The sequence below is a fragment of the Leiobunum rupestre genome, chromosome 1 (assembly GCF_980474605.1).
Source record: "Leiobunum rupestre chromosome 1, qqLeiRupe1.1.hap1, whole genome shotgun sequence".
NCBI lineage: Eukaryota > Metazoa > Arthropoda > Arachnida > Opiliones > Sclerosomatidae > Leiobunum > Leiobunum rupestre.
In genome coordinates this window covers 61,690,520-61,700,487 of record NC_143384.1, presented here as the reverse complement: position 1 = coordinate 61,700,487, position 9,968 = coordinate 61,690,520, and the positions used below count along the sequence as shown (strand labels likewise).

Here is a 9,968-nt window from a genome sequence, read left to right as displayed (position 1 = left end):
ACTTTTTAATTGAAATATTTGGCGTCCATAAAAACGCCATTAAATGTTATATCCGCAGTCGGCAGGATTCGAACCTGCGCGGGAAGATCCCAACAAATTTCTAGTCTGTCGCCTTAACCACTCGGCCACGACTGCTTAATATCGACCTAAATATGAGAACCTTTAAATTGAAATATTTGGCGTTCATAAAAACGCCATTAAATGTTATATCCGCAGTCGGCAGGATTCGAACCTGCGCGGGAAGATCCCAACCGATTTCTAGTCTGTTGCCTTAACCACTCGGCCACCACTGCTTGATTTTTACCTTAATATGAGAACTTTTAAATTGAAATATTTTGCGTTCATAAAAACGCCATTAAATGTTATATCCGCAGTCGGCAGGATTCGAACCTGTGCGGGAAGATCCCAACAGTTTTCTAGTCTGTCGCCTTAACCACTCGGCAACGACTGCTTGAAATTGACCTAAATATGAGAACTTTTAAATTGAAATATTTGGCGTTCATAAAAACGCCATTAAATGTTATATCCGCTGTCGGCAGGATTCGAACCTGCGCGGGAAGGTCCCAACAGATTTCTAGTCTGTCGCCTTAACCACTCGGCCACGACTGCTTGATACTGACCTAAATATGAGAACTTTTAAATTGAAATATTTGGCGTTCATAAAAACGCCATTAAATGTTATATCCGCAGTCGGCAGGATTCGAACCTGCGCGGGAAGATCCCAACAGATTTCTAGTCTGTCGCCTTAACCACGACTGCTTGATATTGACCTAAATATGAGAACTTTTAAATTGAAATATTTTGCGTTCATAAAAACGCCATTAAATGTTATATCCGCAGTCGGCAGGATTCGAACCTGCGCGGGAAGATCCCAACAGTTTTCTAGTCTGTCGCCTTAACCACTCGGCAACGACTGCTTGATATTGACCTAAATATGAGAACTTTTTAATTGAAATATTTTGCGTTCATAAAAACGCCATTAAATGTTATATCCGCAGTCGGCAGGATTCGAACCTGCGCGGGAAGATCCCAACAGTTTTCTAGTCTGTCGCCTTAACCACTCGGCCACGACTGCTTGATATTGACCCAAATATGAGAACTTTTAAATTGAAATATTTGGCGTTCATAAAAACGCCATTAAATGTTATATCCGCAGTCGGCAGGATTCGAACCTGCGCGGGAAGATCCCAACAGATTTCTAGTCTGTAGCCTTAACCACTCGGCCACGACTGCTTGATACTGACCTAAATATGAGAACTTTTAAATTGAAATATTTGGCGTTCATAAAAACGCCATTAAATGTTATATCTGCAGTCGGCAGGATTCGAACCTGCGCGGGAAGATCCCAACAGATTTCTAGTCTGTCGCCTTAACCACTCGGCCACGACTGCTTGATACTGACCTAAATATGAGAACTTTTAAATTGAAATATTTGGCGTTCATAAAAACGCCATTTAATGTTATATTCGCAGTCGGAAGGATTCGAACCTGCGCGGGAAGATCCCAACAGATTTCTAGTCTGTCGCCTTAACCACTCGGCCACGACTGCTTGATATTGACCTAAATATGAGAACCTTTAAATTGAAATATTTGGCGTTCATAAAAACGCCATTAAATGTTATATCCGCAGACGGCAGGATTTGAACCTGCGCGGGAAGATCCCAACAGATTTCTTGTCTGTCGCCTTAACCATTCGGCCACGACTGCTTGATATTGACCTTAATATGAGAACTTTTAAATTGAAATATTTGGCGTTCATAAAAACGCCATTAAATGTTATATCCGCAGTCGGCAGGATTCGAACCTGCGCGTGAAGATCCCAACAGATTTCTTGTCTGTCGCCTTAACCATTCGGCCACGATTGCTTGATATTGACCTTAATATGAGAACTTTTAAATTGAAATAATTGGCGTTCATAAAAACGCCATGAAATGTTATTACCGCAGTCGGCAGGATTCGAACCTGCGTGGGAAGATCCCAACAGATTTCTAGTCGGTCGCCTTAACCACTCGGCCACGACTGCTTGATAGTGACCTAAATATGAGATTTTTAAATTGAAATATTTGGCGTTCATAAAAACGCCATTAAATGTTGTATCCGCAGTCGGCAGGATTCGAACCTGCGCGGGAAGATCCCAACAGATTTCTAGTCTGTCGCCTTAACCACTCGGCCACGACTGCTTGATATTGACCTAAATATGAGAACTTTTAAATTGAAATATTTTGCGTTCATAAAAACGCCATTAAATGTTATATCCGCAGTCGGCAGGATTCGAACCTGCGCGGGAAGTTCCCAACAGTTTTCTAGTCTGTCGCCTTAACCACTCGGCCACGACTGCTTGATATTAACCTAAATATGAGAACTTTTTAATTGAGATATTTGGCGTCCATAAAAACGCCATTAAATGTTATATCCGCAGTCGGCAGGATTCAAACCTGCGCGGGAAGATCCCAACAGATTTCTAGTCTGTCGCCTTAACCACTCGGCCACGACTGCTTGATATTGACCTAAATATGAGAACTTTTAAATTGAAATATTTGGCGTTCATAAAAACGCCATTAAATGTTATATCCGCAGTCGGCAGGATTCGAACCTGCGCGGGAAGATCCCAACAGATTTCTAGTCTGTCGCCTTAACCACTCGGCCACGACTGCTTGATATTGACCTAAATATGAGAACTTTTAAATTGAAATAATTGGCGTCCATAAAAACGCCATTAAATGTTATATCCGCAGTCGGCAGGATTCGAACCTGCGCGGGAAGATCCCAACAGATTTCTAGTCTGTCGCCTTAACCACTCGGCCACGACTGCTTGATACTGACCTAAATATGAGAACTTTTAAATTGAAATATTTGGCGTTCATAAAAACGCCATTAAATGTTATATCCGCAGTCGGCAGGATTCGAACCTGCGCGGGAAGATCCCAACAGATTTCTAGTCTGTCGCCTTAACCACGACTGCTTGATATTGACCTAAATATGAGAACTTTTAAATTGAAATATTTTGCGTTCATAAAAACGCCATTAAATGTTATATCCGCAGTCGGCAGGATTCGAACCTGCGCGGGAAGATCCCAACAGTTTTCTAGTCTGTCGCCTTAACCACTCGGCAACGACTGCTTGATATTGACCTAAATATGAGAACTTTTTAATTGAAATATTTTGCGTTCATAAAAACGCCATTAAATGTTATATCCGCAGTCGGCAGGATTCGAACCTGCGCGGGAAGATCCCAACAGTTTTCTAGTCTGTCGCCTTAACCACTCGGCCACGACTGCTTGATATTGACCCAAATATGAGAACTTTTAAATTGAAATATTTGGCGTTCATAAAAACGCCATTAAATGTTATATCCGCAGTCGGCAGGATGCGAACCTGCGCGGGAAGATCCCAACAGATTTCTAGTCTGTCGCCTTAACCACTCGGCCACGACTGCTTGATACTGACCTAAATATGAGAACTTTTAAATTGAAATATTTGGCGTTCATAAAAACGCCATTAAATGTTATATCTGCAGTCGGCAGGATTCGAACCTGCGCGGGAAGATCCCAACAGATTTCTAGTCTGTCGCCTTAACCACTCGGCCACGACTGCTTGATACTGACCTAAATATGAGAACTTTTAAATTGAAATATTTGGCGTTCATAAAAACGCCATTTAATGTTATATTCGCAGTCGGAAGGATTCGGACCTGCGCGGGAAGATCCCAACAGATTTCTAGTCTGTCGCCTTAACCACTCGGCCACGACTGCTTGATATTGACCTAAATATAAGAACCTTTAAATTGAAATATTTGGCGTTCATAAAAACGCCATTAAATGTTATATCCGCAGACGGCAGGATTTGAACCTGCGCGGGAAGATCCCAACAGATTTCTTGTCTGTCGCCTTAACCATTCGGCCACGACTGCTTGATATTGACCTTAATATGAGAACTTTTAAATTGAAATATTTGGCGTTCATAAAAACGCCATTAAATGTTATATCCGCAGTCGGCAGGATTCGAACCTGCGCGTGAAGATCCCAACAGATTTCTTGTCTGTCGCCTTAACCATTCGGCCACGATTGCTTGATATTGACCTTAATATGAGAACTTTTAAATTGAAATAATTGGCGTTCATAAAAACGCCATGAAATGTTATTACCGCAGTCGGCAGGATTCGAACCTGCGCGGGAAGATCCCAACAGATTTCTAGTCTGTCGCCTTAACCACTCGGCCACGACTGCTTGATAGTGACCTAAATATGAGATTTTTAAATTGAAATATTTGGCGTTCATAAAAACGCCATTAAATGTTGTATCCGCAGTCGGCAGGATTCGAACCTGCGCGGGAAGATCCCAACAGATTTCTAGTCTGTCGCCTTAACCACTCGGCCACGACTGCTTGATATTGACCTAAATATGAGAACTTTTAAATTGAAATATTTTGCGTTCATAAAAACGCCATTAAATGTTATATCCGCAGTCGGCAGGATTCGAACCTGCGCGGGAAGTTCCCAACAGTTTTCTAGTCTGTCGCCTTAACCACTCGGCCACGACTGCTTGATATTGACCTAAATATGAGAACTTTTTAATTGAGATATTTGGCGTCCATAAAAACGCCATTAAATGTTATATCCGCAGTCGGCAGGATTCAAACCTGCGCGGGAAGATCCCAACAGATTTCTAGTCTGTCGCCTTAACCACTCGGCCACGACTGCTTGATATTGACCTAAATATGAGAACTTTTAAATTGAAATATTTGGCGTTCATAAAAACGCCATTAAATGTTATATCCGCAGTCGGCAGGATTCGAACCTGCGCGGGAAGATCCCAACAGATTTCTAGTCTGTCGCCTTAACCACTCGGCCACGACTGCTTGATATTGACCTAAATATGAGAACTTTTAAATTGAAATATTTGGCGTCCATAAAAACGCCATTAAATGTTATATCCGCAGTCGGCAGGATTCGAACCTGCGCGGGAAGATCCCAACAGATTTCTAGTCTGTCGCCTTAACCACTTGGCCACGACTGCTTGATATTGACCTAAATATGAGAACTTTTAAATTGAAATATTTGGCGTCCATTAAAACGCCATTAAATGTTATATCCGCAGACGGCAGGATTCGAGACTGCGCGGGAAGATCCCAACAGTTTTCTAGTCTGTCGCCTTAACCACTCGGCCACGACTGCTTGATATTGACCTAAATATGAGAACCTTTAAATTGAAATATTTGGCGTTCATAAAAACGCCATTAAATGTTATATCCGCAGTCGACAGGATTCGAACCTGCGCGGGAAGATCCCAACAGATTTCTAGTCTGTCACCTTAACCACTCGGCCACGACTGCTTGATATTGACTTAAATATGAGAACTTTTAAATTGAAATATTTGGCGTTCATAAAAACGCCATTAAATGTTATATCCGCAGTCGGCAGGATTCGAACCTGCGCGGGATGATTTCAACAGATTTCTAGTCTGTCGCCTTAACCACTCGGCCACGACTGCTTGATTTTGACCTTAATATAAGAACTTTTAAATTGAAATATTTGGCGTTCATAAAAACGCCATTAAATGTTATATCCGCAGTCGGCAGGATTCGAACCTGCGCGGGAAGATCCCAACAGATTTCTAGTCTGTCGCCTTAACCACTCAGCCACGACTGCTTGATATTGACCTAAATATGAGAACTTTTTAATTGAAATATTTGGCGTCCATACAAACGCCATTAAATGTTATATCCGCAGTCGGCAGGATTCGAACCTGCGCGGGAAGATCCCAACAGATTTCTAGTCTGTCGCCTTAACCACTCGGCCACGACTGCTTGATATTGACCTAAATATGAGAACCTTTAAATTGAAATATTTGGCGTTCATAAAAACGCCATTAAATGTTATATCCGCAGTCGGCAGGATTCGAACCTGCGCGGGAAGATCCCAACAGATTTCTAGTCTGTCGCCTTAACCACTCGGCCACGACTGCTTGATATTGATTTAAATATGAGAACTTTTAAATTGAAATATTTGGCGTTCATATAAACGCCATTAAATGTTATATCCGCAGTCGGCAGGATTCGAACCTGCGCGGGAAGATCCCAACAGATTTCTAGTCTGTCGCCTTAACCACTCGGCCACGACTGCTTGATATTGATTTAAATATGAGAACTTTTAAATTGAAATATTTGGCGTTCATAAAAACGCCATTAAATGTTGTATCCGCAGTCGGCAGGATTCGGACCTGCGTGGGAAGATCCCAACAGAATTCTAGTCTGTCGCCTTAACCACTCGGCCACGACTGCTTGATACTGACCTTAATATGAGAACTTTTAAATTGAAATATTTGGCGTTCATAAATAGGCCATTAAATGTTATATCCGCAGTCGGCAGGATTCGAACCTGCGCGGGAAGATCCCAACAGTTTTCTAGTCTGTCGCCTTAACCACTCGACCACGACTGCTTGATATTGACCTAAATATGAGAACTTTTAAATTGATATATTTTGCGTTCATAAAAACGCCATTAAATGTTATATCCGCAGTCGGCAGGATTCGAACCTGCGCGGGAAGATCCCAACAGTTTTCTAGTCTGTCGCCTTAACCACTCGGCCACGACTGCTTGATATTGACCTAAATATGAGAACTTTTTAATTGAAATATTTGGCGTCCATGAAAACGCCATTAAATGTTATATCCGCAGTCGGCAGGATTCAAGCCTGCGCGGGAAAATCCCAACAGATTTCTAGTCCGTCGCCTTAACCACTCGGCCACGACTGCTTGATATTGACCTAAATATGAGAACTTTTAAATTGAAATATTTGGCGTTCATAAAAACGCCATTAAATGTTATATCCGCAGTCGGCAGGATTCGAACCTGTGCGGGAAGATCCCAACAGATTTCTAGTCTGTCGCCTTAACCACTCGGCCACGACTGCTTGATATTGACCTAAATATGAGAACTTTTAAATTTAAATATTTGGCGTCCATAAAAACGCCCTTAAATGTTATATCCGCAGACGGCAGGATTCGAACCTGCGCGGGAAGATCCCAACAGTTTTCTAGTCTGTGGCTTAACCACTCGGCCACGACTGCTTGATATTGACCTAAATATGAGAACCTTTAAATTGAAATATTTGGCGTTCATAAAAACGCCATTAATTGTTATATCCGCAGTCGGCAGGATTCGAACCTGCGCGGGAAGATCCCAACAGATTTCTAGTCTGTCGCCTTAACCACTCGGCCACGACTGCTTGATATTGACTTAAATATGAGAACTTTTAAATTGAAATATTTGGCGTCCATAAAAACGCCCTTAAATGTTATATCCGCAGACGGCAGGATTCGAACCTGCGCGGGAAGATCCCAACAGTTTTCTAGTCTGTGGCTTAACCACTCGGCCACGACTGCTTGATATTGACCTAAATATGAGAACCTTTAAATTGAAATATTTGGCGTTCATAAAAACGCCATTAATTGTTATATCCGCAGTCGGCAGGATTCGAACCTGCGCGGGAAGATCCCAACAGATTTCTAGTCTGTCGCCTTAACCACTCGGCCACGACTGCTTGATATTGACTTAAATATGAGAACTTTTAAATTGAAATATTTGGCGTTCATAAAAACGCCATTAAATGTTATATCCGCAGTAGGCAGGATTCGAACCTGCGCGGGATGATTTCAACAGATTTCTAGTCGTTCGCCTTAACCACTCAGCCACGACTGCTTGATTTTGACCTTAATATGAGAACTTTTAAATTTAAATATTTGGCGTTCATAAAAACGCCATTAAATGTTATATCCGCAGTAGGCAGGATTCGAACCTGCGCGGGAAGATCCCAACAGATTTCTAGTCTGTCGCCTTAACCACTCGGCCACGACTGCTTGATACTGACCTAAATATGAGAACTTTTAAATTGAAATACTTGGCGTTCATAAAAACGCCATTAAATGTAATATCCGCAGTCGGCAGGATTCGAAACTGCGCGGGAAGATCCCAACAGTTTTCTAGGCTGTCGCCTTAACCACTCGGCCACGACTGCTTGATATTGACCTAAATATGAGAACTTTTAAATTGAAATATTTTGCGTTCATAAAAACGCCATTAAATGTTATATCTGCAGTCGGCAGGATTCGAACCTGCGCGGGAAGATCCCAACAGTTTTCTAGTCTGTCGCCTTAACCACTCGGCCACGACTGCTTGATATTGACCTAAATATGAGAACTTTTTAATTGAAATATTTGGCGTCCATAAAAACGCCATTAAATATTATATCCGCAGTCGGCAGGATTCAAACCTGCGCGGGAAGATCCCAACAGATTTCTAGTCTGTCGCCTTAACCACTCGGCCACGACTGCTTGATATTGCCCTAAATATGAGAACTTTTAAATTGAAATATTTTGCGTTCATAAAAACGCCATTAAATGTTATATCCGCAGTCGGCAGGATTCGAACCTGCGCGGGAAGATCCCAACAGTTTTCTAGTCTGTCGCCTTAACCACTCGGCCACGACTGCTTGATATTGACCTAAATATGAGAACTTTTAAATTGAAATATTTGGCGTCCATAAAAACGCCATTAAATGTTATATCCGCAGACGGCAGGATTCGAACCTGCGCGGGAAGATCCCAACAGTTTTCTAGTCTGTCGCCTTAACCACTCGGCCACGACTGCTTGATATTGACCTAAATATGAGAACCTTTAAATTGAAATATTTGGCGTTCATAAAAACGCCATTAAATGTTATATCCGCAGACGGCAGGATTCGAACCTGCGCGGGAAGATCCCAACAGTTTTCTAGTCTGTCGCCTTAACCACTCGGCCACGACTGCTTGATATTGACCTAAATATGAGAACCTTTAAATTGAAATATTTGGCGTTCATAAAAACGCCATTAAATGTTATATCCGCAGTCGGCAGGATTCGAACCTGCGCGGGAAGATCCCAACAGATTTCTAGTCTGTCGCCTTAACCACTCGGCCACGACTGCTTGATATTGACTTAAATATGAGAACTTTTAAATTGAAATATTTGGCGTTCATAAAAACGCCATTAAATGTTATATCCGCAGTCGGCAGGATTCGAACCTGCGCGGGATGATTTCAACAGATTTCTAGTCTGTCGCCTTAACCACTCGGCCACGACTGCTTGATTTTGACCTTAATATGAGAACTTTTAAATTGAAATATTTGGCGTTCATAAAAACGCCATTAAATGTTATATCCGCAGTCGGCAGGATTCGAACCTGCGCGGGAAGATCCCAACAGATTTCTAGTCTGTCGCCTTAACCACTCGGCCACGACTGCTTGATATTGACCTAAATATGAGAACTTTTTAATTGAAATATTTGGCGTCCATAAAAACGCCATTAAATGTTATATCCGCAGTCGGCAGGATTCGAACCTGCGCGGGAAGATCCCAACAGATTTCTAGTCTGTCGCCTTAACCACTCGGCCACGACTGCTTGATATTGACTTAAATATGAGAACTTTTAAATTGAAATATTTGGCGTTCATAAAAACGCCATTAAATGTTATATCCGCAGTAGGCAGGATTCGAACCTGCGCGGGATGATTTCAACAGATTTCTAGTCGTTCGCCTTAACCACTCGGCCACGACTGCTTGATTTTGACCTTAATATGAGAACTTTTAAATTGAAATATTTGGCGTTCATAAAAACGCCATTAAATGTTATATCCGCAGTAGGCAGGATTCGAACCTGCGCGGGAAGATCCCAACAGATTTCTAGTCTGTCGCCTTAACCACTCGGCCACGACTGCTTGATACTGACCTAAATATGAGAACTTTTAAATTGAAATACTTGGCGTTCATAAAAACGCCATTAAATGTAATATCCGCAGTCGGCAGGATTCGAAACTGCGCGGGAAGATCCCAACAGTTTTCTAGTCTGTCTCCTTAACCACTCAGCCACGACTGCTTGATATTGACCTAAATATGAGAACTTTTAAATTGAAATATTTTGCGTTCATAAAAA

At 42.0% G+C, this 9,968-nt stretch overlaps 45 non-coding genes across 45 annotated transcripts; all 45 read right to left on the bottom strand.

Moving 5' to 3' along the window:
• Window positions 1-53: 53 nt before the first annotated feature.
• On the bottom strand, window positions 54-135 carry TRNAS-AGA (transfer RNA serine (anticodon AGA)). Its single transcript has one exon. It is a non-coding gene; the product is annotated as a tRNA-Ser (tRNA).
• A 76-nt stretch (window positions 136-211) lies between these two features.
• TRNAS-AGA (transfer RNA serine (anticodon AGA)) lies at window positions 212-293 on the bottom strand. The gene has a single exon. It is a non-coding gene; the product is annotated as a tRNA-Ser (tRNA).
• Window positions 294-527: 234 nt separating this feature from the next.
• On the bottom strand, window positions 528-609 carry TRNAS-AGA (transfer RNA serine (anticodon AGA)). The gene has a single exon. It is a non-coding gene; the product is annotated as a tRNA-Ser (tRNA).
• A 384-nt stretch (window positions 610-993) lies between these two features.
• On the bottom strand, window positions 994-1,075 carry TRNAS-AGA (transfer RNA serine (anticodon AGA)). Its single transcript has one exon. It is a non-coding gene; the product is annotated as a tRNA-Ser (tRNA).
• A 76-nt stretch (window positions 1,076-1,151) lies between these two features.
• TRNAS-AGA (transfer RNA serine (anticodon AGA)) lies at window positions 1,152-1,233 on the bottom strand. Its single transcript has one exon. It is a non-coding gene; the product is annotated as a tRNA-Ser (tRNA).
• A 76-nt stretch (window positions 1,234-1,309) lies between these two features.
• On the bottom strand, window positions 1,310-1,391 carry TRNAS-AGA (transfer RNA serine (anticodon AGA)). Its single transcript has one exon. It is a non-coding gene; the product is annotated as a tRNA-Ser (tRNA).
• Window positions 1,392-1,467: 76 nt separating this feature from the next.
• TRNAS-AGA (transfer RNA serine (anticodon AGA)) lies at window positions 1,468-1,549 on the bottom strand. The gene has a single exon. It is a non-coding gene; the product is annotated as a tRNA-Ser (tRNA).
• Window positions 1,550-1,941: 392 nt separating this feature from the next.
• On the bottom strand, window positions 1,942-2,023 carry TRNAS-AGA (transfer RNA serine (anticodon AGA)). The gene has a single exon. It is a non-coding gene; the product is annotated as a tRNA-Ser (tRNA).
• Window positions 2,024-2,098: 75 nt separating this feature from the next.
• TRNAS-AGA (transfer RNA serine (anticodon AGA)) lies at window positions 2,099-2,180 on the bottom strand. Its single transcript has one exon. It is a non-coding gene; the product is annotated as a tRNA-Ser (tRNA).
• A 76-nt stretch (window positions 2,181-2,256) lies between these two features.
• TRNAS-AGA (transfer RNA serine (anticodon AGA)) lies at window positions 2,257-2,338 on the bottom strand. Its single transcript has one exon. It is a non-coding gene; the product is annotated as a tRNA-Ser (tRNA).
• Window positions 2,339-2,414: 76 nt separating this feature from the next.
• TRNAS-AGA (transfer RNA serine (anticodon AGA)) lies at window positions 2,415-2,496 on the bottom strand. Its single transcript has one exon. It is a non-coding gene; the product is annotated as a tRNA-Ser (tRNA).
• Window positions 2,497-2,572: 76 nt separating this feature from the next.
• On the bottom strand, window positions 2,573-2,654 carry TRNAS-AGA (transfer RNA serine (anticodon AGA)). The gene has a single exon. It is a non-coding gene; the product is annotated as a tRNA-Ser (tRNA).
• A 76-nt stretch (window positions 2,655-2,730) lies between these two features.
• Window positions 2,731-2,812, bottom strand: TRNAS-AGA (transfer RNA serine (anticodon AGA)). The gene has a single exon. It is a non-coding gene; the product is annotated as a tRNA-Ser (tRNA).
• Window positions 2,813-3,196: 384 nt separating this feature from the next.
• On the bottom strand, window positions 3,197-3,278 carry TRNAS-AGA (transfer RNA serine (anticodon AGA)). Its single transcript has one exon. It is a non-coding gene; the product is annotated as a tRNA-Ser (tRNA).
• Window positions 3,279-3,354: 76 nt separating this feature from the next.
• TRNAS-AGA (transfer RNA serine (anticodon AGA)) lies at window positions 3,355-3,436 on the bottom strand. The gene has a single exon. It is a non-coding gene; the product is annotated as a tRNA-Ser (tRNA).
• Window positions 3,437-3,512: 76 nt separating this feature from the next.
• TRNAS-AGA (transfer RNA serine (anticodon AGA)) lies at window positions 3,513-3,594 on the bottom strand. Its single transcript has one exon. It is a non-coding gene; the product is annotated as a tRNA-Ser (tRNA).
• Window positions 3,595-4,144: 550 nt separating this feature from the next.
• TRNAS-AGA (transfer RNA serine (anticodon AGA)) lies at window positions 4,145-4,226 on the bottom strand. The gene has a single exon. It is a non-coding gene; the product is annotated as a tRNA-Ser (tRNA).
• Window positions 4,227-4,301: 75 nt separating this feature from the next.
• On the bottom strand, window positions 4,302-4,383 carry TRNAS-AGA (transfer RNA serine (anticodon AGA)). The gene has a single exon. It is a non-coding gene; the product is annotated as a tRNA-Ser (tRNA).
• Window positions 4,384-4,459: 76 nt separating this feature from the next.
• Window positions 4,460-4,541, bottom strand: TRNAS-AGA (transfer RNA serine (anticodon AGA)). The gene has a single exon. It is a non-coding gene; the product is annotated as a tRNA-Ser (tRNA).
• A 76-nt stretch (window positions 4,542-4,617) lies between these two features.
• On the bottom strand, window positions 4,618-4,699 carry TRNAS-AGA (transfer RNA serine (anticodon AGA)). Its single transcript has one exon. It is a non-coding gene; the product is annotated as a tRNA-Ser (tRNA).
• Window positions 4,700-4,775: 76 nt separating this feature from the next.
• TRNAS-AGA (transfer RNA serine (anticodon AGA)) lies at window positions 4,776-4,857 on the bottom strand. Its single transcript has one exon. It is a non-coding gene; the product is annotated as a tRNA-Ser (tRNA).
• Window positions 4,858-4,933: 76 nt separating this feature from the next.
• On the bottom strand, window positions 4,934-5,015 carry TRNAS-AGA (transfer RNA serine (anticodon AGA)). Its single transcript has one exon. It is a non-coding gene; the product is annotated as a tRNA-Ser (tRNA).
• Window positions 5,016-5,249: 234 nt separating this feature from the next.
• On the bottom strand, window positions 5,250-5,331 carry TRNAS-AGA (transfer RNA serine (anticodon AGA)). Its single transcript has one exon. It is a non-coding gene; the product is annotated as a tRNA-Ser (tRNA).
• Window positions 5,332-5,407: 76 nt separating this feature from the next.
• TRNAS-AGA (transfer RNA serine (anticodon AGA)) lies at window positions 5,408-5,489 on the bottom strand. The gene has a single exon. It is a non-coding gene; the product is annotated as a tRNA-Ser (tRNA).
• Window positions 5,490-5,565: 76 nt separating this feature from the next.
• Window positions 5,566-5,647, bottom strand: TRNAS-AGA (transfer RNA serine (anticodon AGA)). Its single transcript has one exon. It is a non-coding gene; the product is annotated as a tRNA-Ser (tRNA).
• Window positions 5,648-5,723: 76 nt separating this feature from the next.
• TRNAS-AGA (transfer RNA serine (anticodon AGA)) lies at window positions 5,724-5,805 on the bottom strand. Its single transcript has one exon. It is a non-coding gene; the product is annotated as a tRNA-Ser (tRNA).
• A 76-nt stretch (window positions 5,806-5,881) lies between these two features.
• TRNAS-AGA (transfer RNA serine (anticodon AGA)) lies at window positions 5,882-5,963 on the bottom strand. Its single transcript has one exon. It is a non-coding gene; the product is annotated as a tRNA-Ser (tRNA).
• Window positions 5,964-6,039: 76 nt separating this feature from the next.
• On the bottom strand, window positions 6,040-6,121 carry TRNAS-AGA (transfer RNA serine (anticodon AGA)). The gene has a single exon. It is a non-coding gene; the product is annotated as a tRNA-Ser (tRNA).
• Window positions 6,122-6,197: 76 nt separating this feature from the next.
• Window positions 6,198-6,279, bottom strand: TRNAS-AGA (transfer RNA serine (anticodon AGA)). The gene has a single exon. It is a non-coding gene; the product is annotated as a tRNA-Ser (tRNA).
• A 76-nt stretch (window positions 6,280-6,355) lies between these two features.
• On the bottom strand, window positions 6,356-6,437 carry TRNAS-AGA (transfer RNA serine (anticodon AGA)). Its single transcript has one exon. It is a non-coding gene; the product is annotated as a tRNA-Ser (tRNA).
• Window positions 6,438-6,513: 76 nt separating this feature from the next.
• Window positions 6,514-6,595, bottom strand: TRNAS-AGA (transfer RNA serine (anticodon AGA)). The gene has a single exon. It is a non-coding gene; the product is annotated as a tRNA-Ser (tRNA).
• A 234-nt stretch (window positions 6,596-6,829) lies between these two features.
• Window positions 6,830-6,911, bottom strand: TRNAS-AGA (transfer RNA serine (anticodon AGA)). The gene has a single exon. It is a non-coding gene; the product is annotated as a tRNA-Ser (tRNA).
• Window positions 6,912-7,144: 233 nt separating this feature from the next.
• TRNAS-AGA (transfer RNA serine (anticodon AGA)) lies at window positions 7,145-7,226 on the bottom strand. Its single transcript has one exon. It is a non-coding gene; the product is annotated as a tRNA-Ser (tRNA).
• A 233-nt stretch (window positions 7,227-7,459) lies between these two features.
• Window positions 7,460-7,541, bottom strand: TRNAS-AGA (transfer RNA serine (anticodon AGA)). Its single transcript has one exon. It is a non-coding gene; the product is annotated as a tRNA-Ser (tRNA).
• Window positions 7,542-7,775: 234 nt separating this feature from the next.
• On the bottom strand, window positions 7,776-7,857 carry TRNAS-AGA (transfer RNA serine (anticodon AGA)). Its single transcript has one exon. It is a non-coding gene; the product is annotated as a tRNA-Ser (tRNA).
• Window positions 7,858-8,091: 234 nt separating this feature from the next.
• TRNAS-AGA (transfer RNA serine (anticodon AGA)) lies at window positions 8,092-8,173 on the bottom strand. The gene has a single exon. It is a non-coding gene; the product is annotated as a tRNA-Ser (tRNA).
• Window positions 8,174-8,249: 76 nt separating this feature from the next.
• Window positions 8,250-8,331, bottom strand: TRNAS-AGA (transfer RNA serine (anticodon AGA)). Its single transcript has one exon. It is a non-coding gene; the product is annotated as a tRNA-Ser (tRNA).
• A 76-nt stretch (window positions 8,332-8,407) lies between these two features.
• On the bottom strand, window positions 8,408-8,489 carry TRNAS-AGA (transfer RNA serine (anticodon AGA)). The gene has a single exon. It is a non-coding gene; the product is annotated as a tRNA-Ser (tRNA).
• A 76-nt stretch (window positions 8,490-8,565) lies between these two features.
• TRNAS-AGA (transfer RNA serine (anticodon AGA)) lies at window positions 8,566-8,647 on the bottom strand. Its single transcript has one exon. It is a non-coding gene; the product is annotated as a tRNA-Ser (tRNA).
• A 76-nt stretch (window positions 8,648-8,723) lies between these two features.
• TRNAS-AGA (transfer RNA serine (anticodon AGA)) lies at window positions 8,724-8,805 on the bottom strand. Its single transcript has one exon. It is a non-coding gene; the product is annotated as a tRNA-Ser (tRNA).
• Window positions 8,806-8,881: 76 nt separating this feature from the next.
• TRNAS-AGA (transfer RNA serine (anticodon AGA)) lies at window positions 8,882-8,963 on the bottom strand. Its single transcript has one exon. It is a non-coding gene; the product is annotated as a tRNA-Ser (tRNA).
• Window positions 8,964-9,039: 76 nt separating this feature from the next.
• Window positions 9,040-9,121, bottom strand: TRNAS-AGA (transfer RNA serine (anticodon AGA)). The gene has a single exon. It is a non-coding gene; the product is annotated as a tRNA-Ser (tRNA).
• Window positions 9,122-9,197: 76 nt separating this feature from the next.
• TRNAS-AGA (transfer RNA serine (anticodon AGA)) lies at window positions 9,198-9,279 on the bottom strand. Its single transcript has one exon. It is a non-coding gene; the product is annotated as a tRNA-Ser (tRNA).
• A 76-nt stretch (window positions 9,280-9,355) lies between these two features.
• Window positions 9,356-9,437, bottom strand: TRNAS-AGA (transfer RNA serine (anticodon AGA)). The gene has a single exon. It is a non-coding gene; the product is annotated as a tRNA-Ser (tRNA).
• Window positions 9,438-9,671: 234 nt separating this feature from the next.
• TRNAS-AGA (transfer RNA serine (anticodon AGA)) lies at window positions 9,672-9,753 on the bottom strand. The gene has a single exon. It is a non-coding gene; the product is annotated as a tRNA-Ser (tRNA).
• Window positions 9,754-9,968: the final 215 nt, after the last annotated feature.